Source organism: Quercus suber, unplaced genomic scaffold, assembly GCF_002906115.3.
Source record: "Quercus suber isolate HL8 unplaced genomic scaffold, Cork oak 2.0 scaffold_635, whole genome shotgun sequence".
Taxonomy (NCBI): Eukaryota; Viridiplantae; Streptophyta; class Magnoliopsida; order Fagales; family Fagaceae; genus Quercus; species Quercus suber.
In genome coordinates, this window is record NW_027070077.1 from 405,801 (window position 1) to 412,073 (window position 6,273).

At 34.2% G+C, this 6,273-nt stretch overlaps 1 pseudogene; it reads left to right on the forward strand.

The window, feature by feature from the left end:
* The first annotated feature begins 593 nt into the window (after positions 1 to 593).
* The window catches only part of LOC112009415 (uncharacterized), a 13,472-nt pseudogene continuing 7,792 nt past the window's right edge, over positions 594 to 6,273 (forward strand).

Here is a 6,273-nt window from a genome sequence, read left to right on the forward strand (position 1 = left end):
TCCATTAGCTGTTTTCTTTGCACAAATCCACTTATTTAATTCCATTCTCCTACAAAAAACAAATTTATGCATTAAAATATAATTAAACACAAAATTAATTATTCAACATTATTCCAAAACCAAATATAAAATGCATGAATTATATCAATATGATAATGCTTTCTAATAATGATATAAATATGCAAAACTAAGTTATTATCACGGGGAGTCGCATGTGTCACCCATGTTCATACGTGCCTGCTTGTCTTTTTAATTGCCTAGGCACGCTCCTGACATTTCGGATTCCCAACACCGCATTAAATGTTGCAGGTGGTTGCCTGTTTCCCACATCCAAAGGTGAGATGGAGATCTTACGGTCCTCATTTCACCACGATTGGGGGGCGAGAAAATTGCTGCTTCTTTCCCCCTATATAAGAAGGGGAGGGAGCTCATTTTCTGCCCCAAGAAGAACAAATTCTTTTAAGCCACCAAGAGTCTCACGAAGGGCGTTGTTGTGCTCCTAGCTTTGTAAGTGGTCTCATCTCCCTCCTTAGTTAAGTAGGTTTTGTGTCTAGGATTTCCTTCTTCCCCATTTTTCTTCTTTATTTCATAGTATGTGTAGGTTTGCTAGTTTGGTAGACATCAATGAGAAAAAGGAGGCCTTTAAGGCTAAGTATGGCATCCCAACTAGTGTCACCGTAGAGCATTGTGAAGTGGGTGAACACTATACCAGAAGACTTTTAGGTGCCGTGGTTATTCCCATTATCGCCTTCATTGAAGGTGGGATGAGGATACTTATGGATAAGGTAATGCGTGAGTTCCTTTTGTTTTTTAGAATAAGCCCCTCCTAGTGTTCCATCATCCTTTTTAAGATAGTTAATAATGTAGCCCGAATAAACAAAAGGATGGGTGTAAACTTGATCCACCACGACATCAATTAAGTTTATAGCTGCCATGATAGCAAGGTCACTGGTTACTACCTTCGAACTAGTAACACACCTGTTAGGCTCATCTCTTGCCTTCTTAAGAACAACAAAGGCCTTGATGATGACTTTTTGATCATCTCGAGTCCAAGATGGGGAGCTAGGTAGGGAGGGCAGCTCGAGATGCTTTTATTTTTTAGTTTAGTGAAAAAAGAAGGGGCATTTTTTTCTTTTTCTTTCTCTTTTTCTTTAGATTCTCGGATACGTTTATTTGACCTTTCCCTCAAATTCAAACCTTCCTGAACCTACCTAGACTAGACTAGGGTACTTGTGCTGCTCCCATCGGATAGGGTCCTATCTCTCGCCTCTTTCTTGGTGTCACACCCCAAACCCAAAAGGGTGTAAAGCATGAGAAATACATCCCAACGGTACCTGTAGATTTTTCCTTTTTGGCAAATCAAACCATAGGAGATCTTCATTTTCCTTTATTTTCCATAGGATAAGAATATATAACCATACTAAAATCTCCACATTACAAGTCAGAGCTCTATAACACATTTGTAAACAATAACTAAAATCATGTGCCTCCACATAATACATGAATATATTACAAAACTCTAATTAAATTACACAAAGTCACAATCTTATCAAGAATAAGCAACCTTAATATCGAGTCTAGGCTTACCACGCCAAAGGCTAACAAACCTCAAGTGACCAACCTCCAATAGAATTAATTAAGGTCTCGTTGAACATAGCAAGATCGAGTCATCAACCATTTACAACAAAAGTCTCCAAAGTTAACATAGTACTCTAATCATCACCAAAGAAGTAAGCTCCATACCCAAGGTATAGATAATTAATCTGAAAAACTGTTAGAGGGTGGGATGAGCTAAAACTCAGTAAATAGCATAATTAATGGGGGTGGGGGAAATGCAAGTTTCATGATGACGAATAGTTACAAAGCATGTTTTAATTTGGGAAATTTCTAACTGAATACTACAAGATCATTTTCAATAATAATATGACAAGAATAATTAAATGATAAAACACAAAGTTTCTCAAAATAATACTATGAAACTATATACAATAATCTGTGAGCACTAATAATATAATTCCAAAGCCATAAAATCTAACATAAGATAATTTATCACAAATATACTACACTACCATATAGACCGGTTAAGGGATCCACTCATTCACAATTGGCATGATATTGTCCTTTTAGGTATGCAGACTTTTGGCCCCATGGACAGCAACCTCACCCATACCCTCAAGGTTTTTCTCTCCCCCATGGGTAGCAGAGAGAGCGCGTCAAATAGGACCTCTATTGCATGTGGTCTTTTGGCCCCATGGGCAGCAGCCTCACCCACACACAATCAAGGAATCTCTTCCCCCCATGGGTAGCAGAGAAGAATGCATCATCCAAAGTGAAGGGGCATTGACCTAGATTTGATTCCGTTATCACAAAGACTACGAAAACCAAATTGGATGATCACTGGGAAATCACACATGACATATTGTTAAGACTACATAAAGCTCACATGTTACATATACTTTGAAACACATGGTTTATATCTAGGTAATTTCAGAAAAAACTTAAATAATCTAACTTCCAAAAAGTTTGTAAGGTTTTCAACTTCATTTTTGTTAGAAAGATTTTCTATCAAATTCTCAAATAACAGGACAAGATAAGCATCTTTAAATTTTCCAATATACCATAAAATCCATGAATTCCTTATCAAAGATTAAATAAAAGATGCTCATATTTTCCATGTCAACAATTCATGCATTTCAAATATGATGCACTTTTCATACATAATAATATATGATAGGGCCACAACACAACACTTTTAGGAAAATATATATACATATATAATTTTGCAAAATGTGTTTGACCCAAAAACAACGTTTATGAAACATGGTTATTTTCCAAAAATCCCATTAAAAAGCTATTTACCTCGTAACCCACAAAAACCTAATTCTCCAAGCTCCAAAAGAGATTAGCTAAAACCTAAACAATATCAAGTAAACCTATCACAATAAGCATAAAGCTTGAAATTGTATCTAGCTACAATTTAGGAATTGCCAAATAAGTACTTAATTATTCGAGCCTAGTATTTAACCTCATCAATAACATATTCTACTTCCAAAGTTTCTCAACAAATTAATTCACAAAGCATAGACTCCAATTTATAAAGTTAACCCATTCAATATCATCCCCAATATTATGACTAGCTTCCATAAGATTCACACAACATCATCAAGAGGCCATGCAAGCAGAATCAAAATATCCTCAAAGACAAGAAATTTAAAACTTCAACTTACTCCAAATAAATCCAATAGCAATGAAAAAAAATTAGATTTACCAACCATCACATATTATAACTCAAAACCCCTAAATTTCCACCACTTAGATAAACCTTAGATAGCCACCATTAGCACAAACCATAAACCCACTCATCAAATAATTCCACCAATACAAAACCCATACATATAAACACATAAATATCACTTCCAATGCTTATAAATCACATGGGTATTATTATTAAAGCTTAGATAAAAATAACCTCAAGCAAAAGTGTAAAACCCACCAAAAAGATTAGAAATTTTTACCTCAAAAAAAGGATGTGAAGGGGTTTCTAGGTTCTTAAGGATTTTCTGGTGATCTTGCCCGAAATGAGTGGTGTGGAGGTGCAGTTGGCCTAAAAAAAATCTGATCTCTACCTTTTTATTTACTGATTATGTTACACTTGGCTCCTAATTCACCTAGTCTAGCCTTTGCCCTAATCCCACTAATCTCTCCTTCATTCTGTTCCACCGTTCTACTTCTGTCTCTGAAGCCATTTTCCCGTTTTCATGACTGTTAGCAAGAATTCGAGTAGTCTTCTCCTTAGATGTGCTAGTGCTTGGGCGAAAGTGCACCCAAGGGCACAAAGGTTGGCTTGGCTGATGTGAGCTCTACAACTAATTATTTAGAGATGGTAAGGCAGACCAACACATGGATTCCTTAACTTATGGTCGAAGCTAGGAAATATGATCAAACAAAAGCAAAAAGAATTGAGCAAGAAAAACTGAAGCCTTTATTAATGTTCCCCGTTGCCGAGGAAGGTTTTACTTAGCTTTCAACAATACAAGCTTGAGTTAATTTCTCCTTAATTCTTATCCCCTCCCCCCCCCCCCCAAATGGGTTTTCTCTTCTTTATATAATTTGCCCTAAATCCTAACTCTCTAGTTGTAGGTGTTAGATTTCCTCTAGATAGTTATCCCATCCCTCCTTGGGAGAAAGTGCAGAGTGAGCTTTAGATTGTTTGGGCATTTCTATATTAAAACTGACACAATTTAAAATTACACTACTGATTGTAAAGTTATAAGTTAAGTTTTTGTCTTTATGTTTTAAATGAGTGAATTGTAGTACCTTAATTTAAAACACGATATCTGCAGATCCTTCTTCTATCTATTCTTAATTTTTCTATTTGTACCTAACAGAATAATAAGTTGTTTATTTTAGTAACATGAAATCTATTTTATCTTATATGGCCATACATTAAGATTGCTCAACTCAAAACCCGTATTTTGCCCCAATATCACATTCTCCTATTGACGAGCCCTAGGCAACCTAGTATGAAAATTTTCCCAATTCAAATTGCAATCTCAAACTCCCCTCCCAATCTAGCATGGATTAAACCCTAAATCATCCCAAGTTCATATTGTGAGATCATTTGCTTTCTTCATACAAAGTATTGAGTGGTTCAACAACTGCTTGAGGGTGCCTAGAAATCATAATTTTAAGAGCGGATTATTAACCATAATTGGATCTCAGTTTCGACAATGTAGCTTCATTGCAATCTACAAAGTAGTTTTCGGACACATTTTTAATGGTCTTGGATGAGTTGCAACCTAACATGAGGTAGCAAAAGTCTATAACATTATCACATTCCATTCATTATATATAATTTAGTTTCCATCATAGGATAACAAATGAAATTTCATATATAATATAGCTATATACTTGAGGAATTGTCTAGAAGCTAAACTGAATTTTTAAAACCCAAAACTCATAATTAATTAACTGGGAAATGCTAAATTCGGACACACAAATATGTTTGATTTGGGTATTGTGAACTTTAAAAAAATAAAATAAAAACTGGATGACACATCATTAAAATAGGCCATTTTGTTTGATAATATAAATTAGGCCACCTTGTTTTTAGGCCAGACATAATATAAAATTAGCAAAAATCGATTGGTATTTTGGTCTGATGATAAAAAACTATCATCAAGAGCGGACTCCATAAATTATAACTTCCTAAATATATATATATATATATAATTAGCAGAATTAGATCCAGGCAAAACTAATAAAACTCATTTTTGAAAACAGTCGGACTAAAATCGCCCGTTTGAAACTTCAAATACTATTCTAAAAAAATTTCAAATACTAAAAATATTATCTTAGAATAAGAAATATATAGTCCAATTTCCACCTATACAAATTGATGTCTTGATCTAATGATAGATCATAGGTTGAAACTCTATTCATTTATTAAAAAAATACAAAAAATATTAAACATATATATAAGATTTAGAGGCAATTTTGACCAAATTTTTTTCCCTTTATAAAAATAAATTAACAGTCCTATGGTACTGAACCTATGATCACTACCCAAAGTGGGATTTTATTAAAAAATAACTATAAAACCCGATCAATATTATTAGTTAGGTAATGTTTTAAACATATTTAGTTTCTAACAATTCGAGTTCTCTGCATTCGATTTTGCCCAGTGAATTTGCACTTGAATATCGACACTCAATTTCCATACTCACTTGAAAATTGACACTCAATTTCCATACTCACTTGTTAATCGAGTGTCTGATACTCGATTTTCTCAGAGCAAAATCGAGTCTTCTGGACTCGATTGTTAGAAATAAAATTTGTTTCAAACTTTGTCTAGCTTTTTTTTGAGAAACTTTTTTTTTTTTTTTTTGAGAAACTAAACTTTGTCTAGCTAATAATATTGATTAAGTTTTATAGTTATTTTTTAATAAAATCTCTCAAAGTGGAATACCGGTTGTGCTATAATCAAAACACAGAGAAAAAAAGTCTCAAAAAAAAAAAAAAAAAAACACAGAGAAATCTGAAGAGAGGGAGAGAGAGAGCAAAGCTTTTAATTAATTCTATAGTTTGATAGTAAAAATGGAGAAGGAGTACAGAGATGGGTAGCGGACATATCAAAGTGGGACCCATCTCCCAATGACTTCTGCTCTGCCCTCTCTCTTCTCCCTCAACATCAACGCTCCTTTGTTACAAGGTTTTTGCTTCCTTTTCTCTCCTTTACTCTCTGTTGCTTTCTGGGAAAATTAAAAGAAAACC